The sequence below is a fragment of the Microtus ochrogaster genome, chromosome 18 (genome assembly GCF_000317375.1).
Source record: "Microtus ochrogaster isolate Prairie Vole_2 chromosome 18, MicOch1.0, whole genome shotgun sequence".
In the NCBI taxonomy this organism is placed as follows: Eukaryota; Metazoa; Chordata; class Mammalia; order Rodentia; family Cricetidae; genus Microtus; species Microtus ochrogaster.
In genome coordinates this window covers 48,398,497-48,412,406 of record NC_022020.1, presented here as the reverse complement: position 1 = coordinate 48,412,406, position 13,910 = coordinate 48,398,497, and the positions used below count along the sequence as shown (strand labels likewise).

Sequence of the window (13,910 nt, the reverse complement as noted above, 5' to 3'; positions counted from 1 at the left end):
GGCCATTCCCACTCAGACCACCACAGAAGCCTAGGACAAAGCTTCTTCCATCTTGCTGTAGCCACCTGTCTGATGTACCCACTAAAAGTATTTTAAACTTGTCTTGATTTGCGACTTTCTTTGTTCTATAAGACTATAGGTTTTATGAAACTGCTTCCATGTTGGAATGTGGAATTTGGGGTAACCTAAATCTGCGTTCAGTTACCCAAAATGCCTCTTATTTCCTTCAAGGCAAGAGCTATCTATATTTTTTTATATCAACAAATTATAGTCACTAAAAGTATTCATTTACCTTAGCCATCTGCCTCCAAGCTAAAAAATTCTTATTAAAGATGAAATTTATTTAACCTTTTATTGAATGAAACATTTATGATTACAATTTTTGTGATTTAGAAAAAGCAATATGTGAGAGAAAAATGTCACACAGCAGAGTTCACATGGAATGATTTTTTTATTAGGGGAAAGGAAATGTAAAGAGAGGGAAGGAGAAGGAAAAGGGGGATACTGGCCTCTGGGGACAGAAGCAAAAGAAGAGAAGGCAGAGGCAGAGAGAGAGAGACAGAGAGAGAGAGAGAGACAGAGAGAGAGACAGACAGAGAGAGAGACAGAGAGAGAGACAGAGAGAGAGAGACAGAGAGAGAGACAGAGAGACAGAGAGACAGAGAGACAGAGAGAGAGAGACAGAGAGGCGGGAGGTGGGCGGGGCCCTTTTAAAAGGGAACATAGTGAATGTGCACAGGAGGCGTTCTCAGTGGCTACAGCTGAGAACATAGCCTGTCAGAACCCCAAGGGCAGGTCAGTTCAGATTACCTGAATACTAACAACAATCACAGTGAATATGATAACAATTTTTAACACTATGATTAAATAACTGAAATAAAGTCCTTCAATCACAGGTTGGAGAAATTCTTCAATATTCTATATTCCACTTTGTGAACCACAGAAGACTTCATTTGTTGTTTAGGAATCTGAAGCACTCATTGAGAAAATTTTACTTGATTGCAGAATACACTCTGAGAAAGGACAATGTATGCGTAACCCACACAAATTCAACAAGGACCATGATGCCGATAATTAAATTTTTCTTTAGAGGTTCTGTAAGTAAAGAAGTGAGAAAGAACACACTTATTTGAGCCACCATTTTCAATTAGTGCTTGTAAACTGTACTGCATTAATTGCTCTTTTTTTAAAAGATTTATTTATTATGTATTCAGTGTTCTCCCTGCATGTACCCCTGCAGGCCAGAAGAGGGTACTAAATCTCATTACAGATGGCTGTGAATACATGTGGTTGCCTGGAATTGAACTCAGGACCTTTGGAAGAGCTGGCAAAGCTCTTAACCACTGAGCCATTTCTCCAGCCCCCATTAATTGCTTTTTAATGAGGAAGACCTGACATGCACGGATGCAGAGACTCTCTCTTCACCATGAGCAGCTACATCCCACCACCACCAATTCTCTAGCCTGGCATGTGTCCTATCTCTCATGATGGGATACTTGACTTTTCCTAAAAACCGACTCTGCCCTGGGACCATCTCAGACCCAAGAGAGAAGAGGACTAGAATTGTCTTAGTTGTCCTCTAGAAGCAGAATTCAATTTGGGGGATTAAATATACAGAAATCTTGATGGAAGGAAAAACTTGAGAGAAAGAGAAAAACTGTGGAGCAAGGTAGAAAGACAGCTGAATTAAAGTTTAAAAGAATGAATGACTCAATTAGCATTCATTAAGCAATTTTTACACACTCCTTATACAATAAAAGAATGTGATTCAGAATGATAGGGCAGGAGAAGGGAGAGTGGAGATGCTCTCAGACTTCCCAATCCCTTAAGAATGTTAGAAAGTGGTCAGTAAGTTCAGTAGACAAACTGGCTCATCAGAGACCTCCCTCCTTAGTATTGGATTCAACTGTGATGGATTTCCGAGTTCTAGACTTGAGTATTCTGTTCACACAGCAGGGTTACTATTATTCAGCATTCGCATTTGGAATTATGTTATCTTGTTTACCAGTGTGCTGCTAGCAGTTCATTAATAATTCATTTAACTTCACTAGCGGGTACATTTACAGAGTACTCATTAGAATTATACTGAAAGATCAAATTTTAAAAAAAAAAAGCAGTTTTGCAAATGAGAAGTTAAAGGAAAGGCAAGAGTAGGTTCCTCTGGCTTTAGTAGCCACAGTTTTCTGTGTGCATGTTATATCTGGGTTTGCAGAAACAGAGCTTCCTATCATGCCCTTAGAGTTTCTTCATTACTTAGCGTCTTTAATCACGTGTTCTTACATCATGGCACTGCAGAAAACACATTCATTGCTATAAGTACGTCCATTTGTTGCGCAGATTGGATTCCTTTCCCTGGTACACCTGTTTGGGAAGTTTTTATACACGTTGCAGTCAGGCTGTCAAAGATAAGGAGACAATACCAGGTTTATCATATAGCAATCTTTGTGGGGGAAAAGCCACACAACATAATAGTTAAATATTACGGTTTAAAAAAGAAACATTGAGGTACCCAAACCCAAATATGTTATACATATTGTAATTACATTTATTTATTTTGTGTATGTGTGTGCAGGTGTGTGTATGTGTATATGTGTTCATGCATGCATATCTATGTGCACGCCACAACATTGATGTAGAGGTCAAAGGACAACTTGCTTGAGTCGGTCTCTCTTTTCACCATTTGGGTCCGGGAGATTGAACTCATCCGTCTTGATGGCAGGCACCTTTATTTACTGAGCAATCTTGCTAGCCCACATGCATTATACTATTGATATAGTTTTATCAATTTGATTTTTCAAAAGCTGTGCACTGGATATATGAATTTTATGATGGAGTTATCTTGTCTCTACTTCTCTTCACATTCGCGTCAGTCTCTCATTATTTTATGTCATGAGAGATAATAAAACTTGGTTATTTACCTTTTAGTCTCTTGTCCTCCTGAACCATCCATGACAGACATATATACACATTTAAGTGAGTTTTTGTTTAGATGTGTAAGCTCTTACACAGACATAGATGAGGAGAGTATCGGTGATTTATAGAAATAGGCAACAGTGTGTATTTTCTGCTGAATTTACCCTTCAGTTTCTTTGTAATTTTTATCTATTCAGTTGTTTAGAACTACAGTACTTCTTCACGTCTGTATAACATTATGGTGTGTTAATATTTGAAAAATTATGATTAACACACCTTTATCTAGATTATTTAATTACTTTCAAACTTCTTTTCTTGCTATAATAAACAAATCTACATTGAATAACTTTTAAAATATATTAAATACTTGTATACAATAAGGATTTGATTCCTTAATGGAATTTTTTAATAGTGTCAAATTTTATCTTGTCTCTAATGCTAAAGCAGTTGTACAGTGTTGGCAAGACTATTACTATTTGTGTGCATGCTTGTGTGTGTATGTGTGTGTTTGTGTGTGTATCTGAGTGTATACATAGGCACCATACATGTGCAAGAGCCCACAGAGTCAGAATAAACAATTGATCCCAAGGAACCAGAGTTACAGACAGTTTTGAGCTATTATGTAGATGCTGGGCACAAAATGTTATTCCTCTGCAAGAGTAGAATGTACTCAACTTCTGAGTCATCTCTCCAGCCTCTGGCAAGACTCATTCTTGACCTTCATATAATGGTAATGATTTATGCATTTTTGTTTGGTTTTAATTTTTTCCCAGGTCTATTCTATTATAAATTTTGTTTGTTGGTATTTGACATTAAAAATTACATATAAAGCAGATAAAAATACTGTTTAATTAATTAATTTACTTTATTTAAAATTTTAATTCACAGTTTCTCCTCCCTCCACTTCTCCCAGTCCCCCCTTCCCCAGATCCTCTCCTCCTCCATTTCCCTTCCGAAAAGAGCAGCCCTCCAAGGGCATCAACTGAACACAGAATGAACAAGTTCAATAAGATTAAGCACAAATAATTATATCAAGGTTATACGAGAGAACTCAGAAGGAAGAAAAGGGTCCTAAGAGCAAGCCAAAGAGTCAGAGATGCCTCCATTTCCACTGTTAGGATTCCCACAACATGCCAAGCTAACAACCATCACATATATGCAGAGGACCTAGAGCAGACTCATGCGAGGTAGGTCAGCTGTCACTTCAGTCTCTGTGAGCCCGCTTAGTTGCTTCAATGGGTCAAGTTCTCATGGCGTCCTCAACTCCAGTGTCCAAATTAAACAGTGTTAACTCACCTTCTGACGGACTTTTGTTGAAAATGCAAGAGTATTTTCTGAAACCAACAGAAAAGAAAAGTTAAGCATAAGAAGAAGGAAAAATGGCATGAAGTTCCCTTAGTACTTAGCAGAAATAACCTGTGCAAAATGCTTATTCATGACCTTCAAAGTAAGGTGAGAATATGTGGTAGTAGCAAAATATGTTTGTAGAATGATTTCAAATCTGAAAATATTTGTTATTCTTTATTAATTTCTAAAACTTTCCTTTTAAAGATACCATAGTTTTTCTTTATATGTGAAATAGCCTAATCAGAGAAAAAATGCCTTGTAAGAAAGCAACTTAATTTGCTTTACATAAAAGACAGATAGTAAATTTGATTAATAATTATTACGATTTAGTATCTTGGATCTAATCTTTCACAATTCCTTTATTTGTTCTGAAATTTGTGATTTGTTAGTGGAAGAATCAGAGTTTTCTCTCTATATATTTATTAATATTTATAGATTTTTCTCTTAGTGAGAGAAAACTTTTACTAACAGTAAGTCAAGGTAAGTAAGACCTCGACTTACAGGACTCAGCTGACAAAGAACAAATGATTATATCAAGGATCCCCAGATCTGGAAGACACCATACAGCTCATACATTACGCTGAACAACACTGGGATGTGTCCTACAAAATGGGGCGAGGGTAAATATCTCTAACCAAAGACCTATGACAACAACCTAAAAATCCAAAGGGTAGATTTTGAGGTTTACTTTTAATAGAGATAGGTTCTAACTCTCTTGTCCAAGTTGGCCTTGACCTCCCAGACACAAGCAGTTTTCTTTCCTTGTGTCTCTGAATAACCTTGTGCCTTTGGCTTTGTGGGAACGCAATGCTGTGCTCAGCTTCTGCCCCTTATTCTAGTTCAGTTTCTGTGCTCCAGTTTTCTAAGTCAGGACATGGGTAAAAGCAATTCATCGGTGTAAGTTCTAAAGAAATTTGTAACATAATGTTTTTCACCAGTTTTATGTTCCTAATCCCAGTTTAAAAATTCATCTGTTCCAGAATTGCAATGGATGCTCCCAGCATTATATGTCTGGGATGGAGTAGTAGAAACTTTACTTACCATGATAAAGAGGAAACACCAAGGCCAGGATGAAAATGATTTTGGTCCATAATAAGGAGGAAGACATTTGTCAAGTCTGAGGAACAATCATTTAATTATAACACATTCCAAAGCAAAGTTTCTTACAGACCAGGGAACTACACCACACCCCTTTCCCAGATTCCTAGATATGGCTAACACTAGTGTTCCTCGATCCTTTGACTAATCCTCAAAATCAATAAGACAGAAACAACAGAAGTGCAGAGTCCTCCTGGGAACTTGAAATTCCCTCATTGTCCCTATTCTCCCAGCCACTGGCTCAGCAAAGCAGGAGACTAGCTGCCCTTCAAGAAATACCCATATCGCAATCTCAGATTTTCAGAAACGATTCTTTAAGAAAGAAGGACCTTGAGAAGCTGTTGTGGGAAGTCAAGGCTCCTGGACAGTCCCCAGACGTCTCCGTGTGCCCTATCTGGAAAAGCAGAGCTAGTGGAGAGACAGCAACAGCCCTGGGCTTTAATGCTTTGCTTGCCTTCTCGGCTCAGCCACTTCCCTCCAGCTGTGGTTCATACTGCTTTTTTTATTAAGAACCTTGTTCGGAAGCAAGATCAAAGCCAGCACAGATCAGCACAAAGCAGAAGACTGTGTTCCCCCTGGAGGCTGCAAGATAGCTCACAAGATACACCTCACTTGTTCTTAATAGTTCTCTCAGGAGAAAGTTAGGAACAACTTGACCTAACTTATCCAGAGATATGGGGAAGAGAGGGCAATTAATACTGAAAAGGGGTGAGGTGAGGGACACATTTCAAACTATTGGGTAAGAAAGAGCAAGAGAATAAAGGGGGAAATAAAATTAATTTAAAGAATTGTGACTGGACAACTCCACCTCATGGTTTTGTCAGAAAAATTAGATTGAATGCTAAAATAAAGCTAATACAACTACACCTGGCAGCCTCGACGGGAATTTTGATTTTTTATCAGGTGTTTGGTGTTTCTTTTGAGATGTATACCAGTGTGCCAGTGGGACGTTTGTAAACCTGTAGCACGAATTTACAGCCAGGAATTGACATCTGCTAGAGATGTTTTTATCAATGTCCATTTCCACTGGCAAAATAGCAAATCTGCTGTTTGTATAAGGAGCCTGGGCTGTGGTATGTTTGGAAAGGTCCCAGGAAAGTCTTAAAGACAGCCAGCGCTAAGGAATCCTGGCTAGAGGATGAAGATGGGATACGAAAGGACAACAAGGGGGAATTGAGGCCACAGTGGACAGTGTCCTGAGTTATAGAAGTTGATGATCTGATGAGTCCTACAATTAGGTGAGAGGCACAGTGGGACCTGAAGTTGCCATTCCCTGGAGGTCTTCACTCAGCTCTCTCAGAGGCTGACATTGGCAAAGGCATTGGCAGTTAACATCCTTGAGTTCTAATCCCATCTCTGACAAAATGACCTCTCCATCACATCCGAGCTCTACAACCCTCAACGGTCTCACTACATAGCACGGGCTGGGCTGGATCCACAGGCCTTGTCTCGTGACTCCTGGGGTTATTGGCTTACACCACCATGCCTAGCACAGCCTTTAAATAGGCTTATTGGTAGAAGTCGTGAAGAAAAGAAACCAATGTGAGTCCCATGAGCACACATATGTCTATTGTTAATTAATTTAAGATTTTTCATCTTGCACCCTCATTGGACTTGGTACTGTGTTGCCTAGGCTATCTCTCTACCTCTTATCCTCCCTTTTCCCCCTCCCCTCCCTTAAATTCCAATTGTTCCATTAGACAATTTCTCTTATACTTGCTATATATTTGTAATTTACCCTTAAACAAAAATACAAATAATTAGATGGTACAAAGTAATGGAATATGATGTCATGTTTGCACAATACATCTATATAATGAGTAATTTTAAAATCAGGTAATCATATGTTACCATATTTATAATGACTTTTTGGTGAAACCTTCAGCGTGTGTTTAGGTTTTTGAAATACACAGTATCCAGCTGTTGTTTCTATAGTCTTCCTACTGTACAATAGCACAGCAGCCCTTTTCAATCCTCACCAGAACCAAGCACTCTTGATTGGACCCCTATTCTACCGTCTGTATTTTCATTTTGTTTATGGTACCTGCATACATTTGTGGATAGATATATCCCCCATGACTCAGAGACTAAGTCTATGGTTTAAACAGAAACCCTCACAGGGACAAGAGACAGATAAATTTTCAGGCACTTAACCACTTTCTGTCACTTACAGAAGAGTGACAACTAGGAGTCGCTAACATAGAGTTACTAACTATTCAGCTCTCTAACCAATTCTGCTACCAAGTCTCTGAAATGTGCTTCTCTTTATTCTCAACTCTGACCTCAGGGAAGAAACGAACCAGATCATGGGAGCACCAGCATGTCTCTAGGACAAACATAGTCCTGATACTTATCTTATTCAAGGAAGAGCTATTTTAAAACATGAGAAACTGTTTTTTATTAACATATAAAAATTTTTATGCAGATGATGAGTGGAAAATAATCAGATCCAAGCCAACATAAACAACCTATTTCTTTTTTTTATTTTTCAAATAAAGGGCCTATTTCTGTTACTTTTGGTTGGTAGCCTGAATCTCTTCAAATTGGTATCACACCATTTTTCTCAAGCTAAACCTCTAACCCTCTCTGATTAAAGCTTCTTTGCTGGTGACTTTATGCTATTTGACTCTTTTCTCTATTGACTGAGATGAAGTCATGTTTGATGCCATCATGATTCTCCACGGATTATGAGAGGCTAACCCGGGAGGCCTCTTAGACTTTCAACTGCTCAAAACCCTCCTCTGAATGCTCTGAAACTTGAGAATGAAGAGAATTTAAAATATTTATTTATTTAAAATAAATATTATTTATTTAAAAATTTCTCAAGTAATATGACATTTGTGAATATCTCTTAGATCACAGGTTCTGAAATATGTCTTAATCCATTATGCAGGCAAATGAAAAAATACTCTAACACATTTAATAACACTTTATTTTAAAGCATTTTATTGAACAAATCATTTAGATACTTAGAGCTTAAATTGAATTGAGGTTTACATTATCGAACATAACACTAGGGTAAGGGTTTTGTTGTTTGTGATCAACTTTCTCTGTAGCTCAAGCTCTGACTCACCAAGGTTGAGTCTTGCCTCAGCTTCCCAAGAGTTAGGATTGCAAGTGTAAGTATCACACCCTGCTTGGACACCAACATTTCAAACTGCCATTTTATTAATGAACATAGAAAATAGAAATCCTGAAGTTATAGGTTCCTATTGTTGAGAGCAACCTCGAATGCTCAGTGTTAAATCCTCTGTCATATAGTGTGATTCAGCTGGTCATCGATGAATGGAAGGCTTTGATCAAGAAATTCTAATTGTAGAATTCACTGCAGAAAGGTATCATAATTATAGCCATTGGAATGTTTGGGTCCAGATATTGTCAGCATTTACCATAATGAGCAAAGAAGAAAGTAGTACCACTGTTCCTGGAGAATCAAAAGGGAAAAAGGGAGAAAAATCTTTAAAAATTAATTACACGTTCTGGATAATTTACAAGTTTATATATTTATAAGTGAGAATTTGAACTTGGGACATGTTGGAGAGATTATGATTTATTGTAAAAGCAGCTGCGTCTGTTTGGTTTTTAGCTCCTTTATATCTCCTTTCCCCCCTGTGAAGATACTTGACAACTCTCAGTCAAAAGTCACACCAGATTCATGAAGGAAGAGCTATAGGGAATTCCAGGTCTGCCAAAGGCTTGTGTGACTTTGAAAGCAAATGGGCAAGTATTTCAATAAGAGGAGAAACACACACAAGGAAAAGAGGACTAAAGACAGGCTGGTAAGCCTTCAGATAACAAACACTTTCAGAATGAAGGGACAGAAGTTCAGCTGGGAGTGCCCTGGGCTCTCAGGAATCTTTTGAGGGACAACTTCAAGAGACCAAGATGCCATCGCATGAGCTTCTTTCTAGCATTAATTGGCTCATTGTGCACGGTGAACCTTAAAGGTCAGCATTCAATCTGGTTTTTGATCAGCTATCTTGCCTGTAACTAGAATGCTGCAAGGTAGATTCTGTGGTATCACAGAGATACACCGGTTAATATTGCAGCTTCTGAATTACATTGTCATCGCCATTACTCAACCACTAGCACTTCACAATTCACCAAATTAAGTGAAATTAATCAGTTCACCCATTTGCGGATCACTTAGCCGAGATATGTTGACAGTTCACGAGTAATACGCTTTAGAGGAGTTAGAAGTACATTCTTTTGGCTTTTATAAAATATAGTTATCTTTGACATACCCTATGTGCCTAGATTACCAACAATATGAATCTATATCATTGTCTAATGCCTTATTCATGCCCGGAAGGACAAATGTTTCCTGTTGCATTCTTACCTCAGTGAAACGCAGAAAATACATTTATTGCAATAAGTTTTTCCATTAGTTGCACAGATTGGATAATACTCTTTGGTACATGTGTCGGTATATTTTACATATGGCTTACAGTCTATCTGTAAGAGAAAGACAATAAAAATCATCTAATAGTGAACACTTAATCACAATAGTCATGAAATATATCAAAATCAAATACCTACACACCCACTATCCAGTAACTAATGAAGCAGTCTCAATACTTATGTAGGCGCCATCCGAGGCGTTCTGGTTTTTGGCAATGTTATCAATTTTGAGACAAAAGAGACTACTCGATTTCTAAAAATGAACTAGTACAGACAAGTTAAAAATTGACATCTGGTAAATGAACATAAATTTATTGAGATGTATAAAGCCAAAGCTTAGTTGTTGTTCTTTATTTTTGCTTTAAATTATATTTACTTATGTCATATACTGTAGGTATTGAGATGAACCATATGTACTTATTATTTGAACTGTAGAGCAGCTAACTGGATGTTTCTGGAAAGACCCAGGTAGGCAGGTCAGCCTTTGGGAGCCAGTGATCTATCTCTGGGGCTGCTTCCCACTCTGCCACGATGCAGGAAAAGCCTCCACATAACATGTAAACAAAGGGACATGGCTCTGCCTCCTATTTTTGTACTTTGAAATTTGTATTTCCTATAAGGTTCGCATACAAAGAAAAACCTTTTGTATGTTTTCCTATCTACAAATTTTAAAATGATTCCTAGCACAGGGACAATACAAATTTGGCCACTCACCAGCCATGAAACTTAGTAAAGACTTCTCAAATGTGTGGCCACAAATATTAATTTGTAAAGAAGGATAGTGAAAACCTGCAGTTTGCCATTCATTCTGATGAGAACAAGCATGAAAGAGAAGCCAATAGGTACAGCGTGGCTGTTCTATATCACTGACACCTATTTAAATCATATTTGAGGTATATGTATATTAAATACACTATTATCACAAGTCCTTCAGCCATGCTATTATCCTTTGTCAAGATCTCAAGAGCAGTAATATCAACTGATTTTTTTTATTCTACACCCTGACAAATTTTAAAATGACCAACTAAGTTTTACTAAAACTAGAGTCAGATGTCATTAATCTTTGAGAAATGAAATTCACTAATATTCTTCAAGTCATAAACTCTGTCATCGTGGAATTGCCATCTACATGAAGCACCTTCCTGAAGATAGTATTTTGTGAACCAATTCTCTGTTCTATATTTATTCCGAGTTGTTTTTCAGTGTTTTCTATTTCCACTTTTTCAACAAGGTGTTGTTACCAGTGTGATACAGTACAATATATAATATATATGCATACATTTTCTACCATGATAAGATGTAGTAGATATACAGATTCATGCAAACACACACACACACATATTAGGGTCATTACTATTTATTTCCTTAAAAATTGATAATTGCTATGCTACTTTTTATCTCTTTGTTAGGATAAATAATTTTATTCTGAGTATGCTTTTGTATCTCAATATTTTAAAAAGCAGCTAATAATTGCCAATGGCATTCCTAGATCTATGCCTCTATACATTACCACTTTAATCATGCCTAGATCATACCAATGTGGTTTTATGTTGCTAGCTTGATTATGTTACTTGGCTTTGGTATAATACATACATAAACACAGATTTTTTTAAACTTGTTGAATTCTTGTATACTTAAGGCAGCCTTACCGAGATTCTAAAACTTGACAAATATTTAAAATTATATTTCAAATTCCAAATGAACTACTAATAACTTACTTGCATTCTTTGTGTTGAGTATTTGGTGAAAGAAGATTCTGCAACAACAAAAACAGTTTTAAAAATGAGCAACTCGCAGACACAATGGTGGCAAGAAATGAGCTTCAGTGAGCTACTCAAGGAGCTCCAATGAGATGAGAATTTTATGCTAGTAACCAAAATAAAAATTATCAAACATATATCTACATACTTAATAAAAACAGTTAGTAGCCAGGCAAATGAAGCTCTGTGAAAATTTTTGTATGTTTTCAATAACTTTCTTTTTTCAAGATAGGGTTTCTCTGTGCTGCAGTAGTCCTAGCTGTGCTGGACCTAGCTCTTGTAGACCAGGTTGGTCAGAGATTTGCCTGTCTCTGTCTCTCAAAAGCTGGGATTAAAGCTGTGCTCCATCACCATCCAGACTGTTTTCAATAACTTCTAATGAAGTCTTCAATAATTGCAAACTTTGAAAAGATTTACACCAGATATACCTAATTAGGACAGTAGAAGAAGCTGTACAAAAAAGTGGCTTTAGAACTCTGAGTTCTGCTATCAGGATATTTGTCAATACGTAACTCCTACCCCATTATGCAATATTTATGATAGAGAGGGCAGTACCACCTGAGATGCCAAGAGCTCTTTTCTTATGCCTATTTTGATATCAGGTTTGGGAGTTAAAAGTAACAATTCAGAAGGCCAAAGTATACCAGACCTAGAAAAGAGGATTCCTTCCCTGCACTTCACATTTAACAACCAAATTAAAAGGTCTCCCCAAAATATCAAATGTAAAAACTAGTCAAAATTCCCAAATTCAGCAACGTGCAACGTACTAAATTCTACTGTATACAGTAAACCAACATTCCATCTCTTTCTCTGTTGAGAAGGAATTTATAACCTGCTTTTTCTCATTCACCAATCTGAGAATTGAAAAAGCAATAAAACCACCATTCTACTCCCGTCTCGGAACAGCAGCTCACCAGCATTCTATCTGAGACTGAAAGCTTACCAGAATAAAGAGCCAAGGCCAAGTTGATGAACACAGCTTTGGTCCATAGTGAAAATAACTCCATTTGACCTAACCTGCAGGAGAAATCATTCAGAATGTTTGTTACTAGGAGCCTGGCTGTATTACAAGAAGACAGGGTCATTTGAAACTGGGTTCTTGTTAGACACTTAGAACAGTTGTTTCAGAGAGGAGTATATGAACCAGTGCTGACATCAAGGCTGCGCATGGAGCCTGTCTCCTCCCGAAGCAATTCTGCGAGTGATGTACACCCTGGCACTACTCACAGCAATGCTGGGCACTGGGGCTGGCTTTTTCTGAATAGTGACAGCAGTGTTGTTTTCTAGGGCTGTCTTCCTCTACGGCAATACTGACAGCAAAGCTTGCGTTGTGGCCATCTTCCTGTTGCCACACCTCACCTACCTTACCCAGAAAGGTAGATGTAGGGACAAACCTCTGGAGACTGACTGGCTCTCTTGTTCACTCTTCTTCAGCTCCAGCCTTCAAGCACTCTTGCTTCTTGATCCTTGAGTGAGGAACTTGATAAGGGCAAATGGAGGCCTGGGGCAGGTAAGGTACAGAAGTACACTGTTCCCCAGAGGCTGTAAAAATAGGTCATGAGAGGCACCTACCAAGCGCTTCTCAATACAGATAATAGATCAGTATCTATATATCATCCCTCAGCAGGAGATGTGGGGACAATCTGATCTCTGTACCTGGAAATGTGGGGAGAGAAGTCAGTGTGTACAGATACTGATCCTAATGTAGATAAGGGATGTGAACGCTGTTTTTCAAGCTAGAGAACAAAGCAGGAAAAAGGAGAGCAAAATTTGAATTTAATAAGGCTTCATATCCTGAATAGCTTTATAAACTAAATATATAGTAGGATTTTTCTAAGTAATTGTTAAAGCAGATAGATGCAGCACCCCACAAACACTGTTGTGAACTGATGGCTAGCACGCGTGTTCTGGTGGTTGGTGTGTTTCCAAAGTGCAGATGAGGTACAGTCAGGTATGGAAATTCTGGAAAACAGTAATTCATGGTTCTTACTACTGTTTTATCGTCTGCTAACTATTGCATGAGTTAAAGAATAATCAGAATTTCGATCAATCATATGATGAACTGTAATAAAGAATAATCAGAATTTCGATCGATCATATGAACTGTAATAATAATCTTTCTAAAATCCTCTCATTTTAAAAGCATACTTGTCATCTACTATTTTCTGACAACCTGATAAAATGTATTGATTTCATTAACTTTTAGCATTTCTTGGGCTTTTCATATAAAATATCATTGGTAAACATACTTCTTGGCAGAGGCATGGGCAGCTCCTTTGAATGAGATTGGCTGATTCATTGGGTGCTCTCAGAGACAGCAGTTGATCCAGCCTTCCAAGCCAAAGTGTTAGATGAGCTAAAACACACAGAAGACCTGTGGTAGTTCCGGTT

The 13,910-nt window shown here is 37.7% G+C and overlaps 1 pseudogene; it reads right to left on the bottom strand.

The window, feature by feature from the left end:
- Window positions 1–1,049: 1,049 nt before the first annotated feature.
- On the bottom strand, window positions 1,050–12,526 carry LOC101996143 (annotated as a pseudogene).
- Window positions 12,527–13,910: the final 1,384 nt, after the last annotated feature.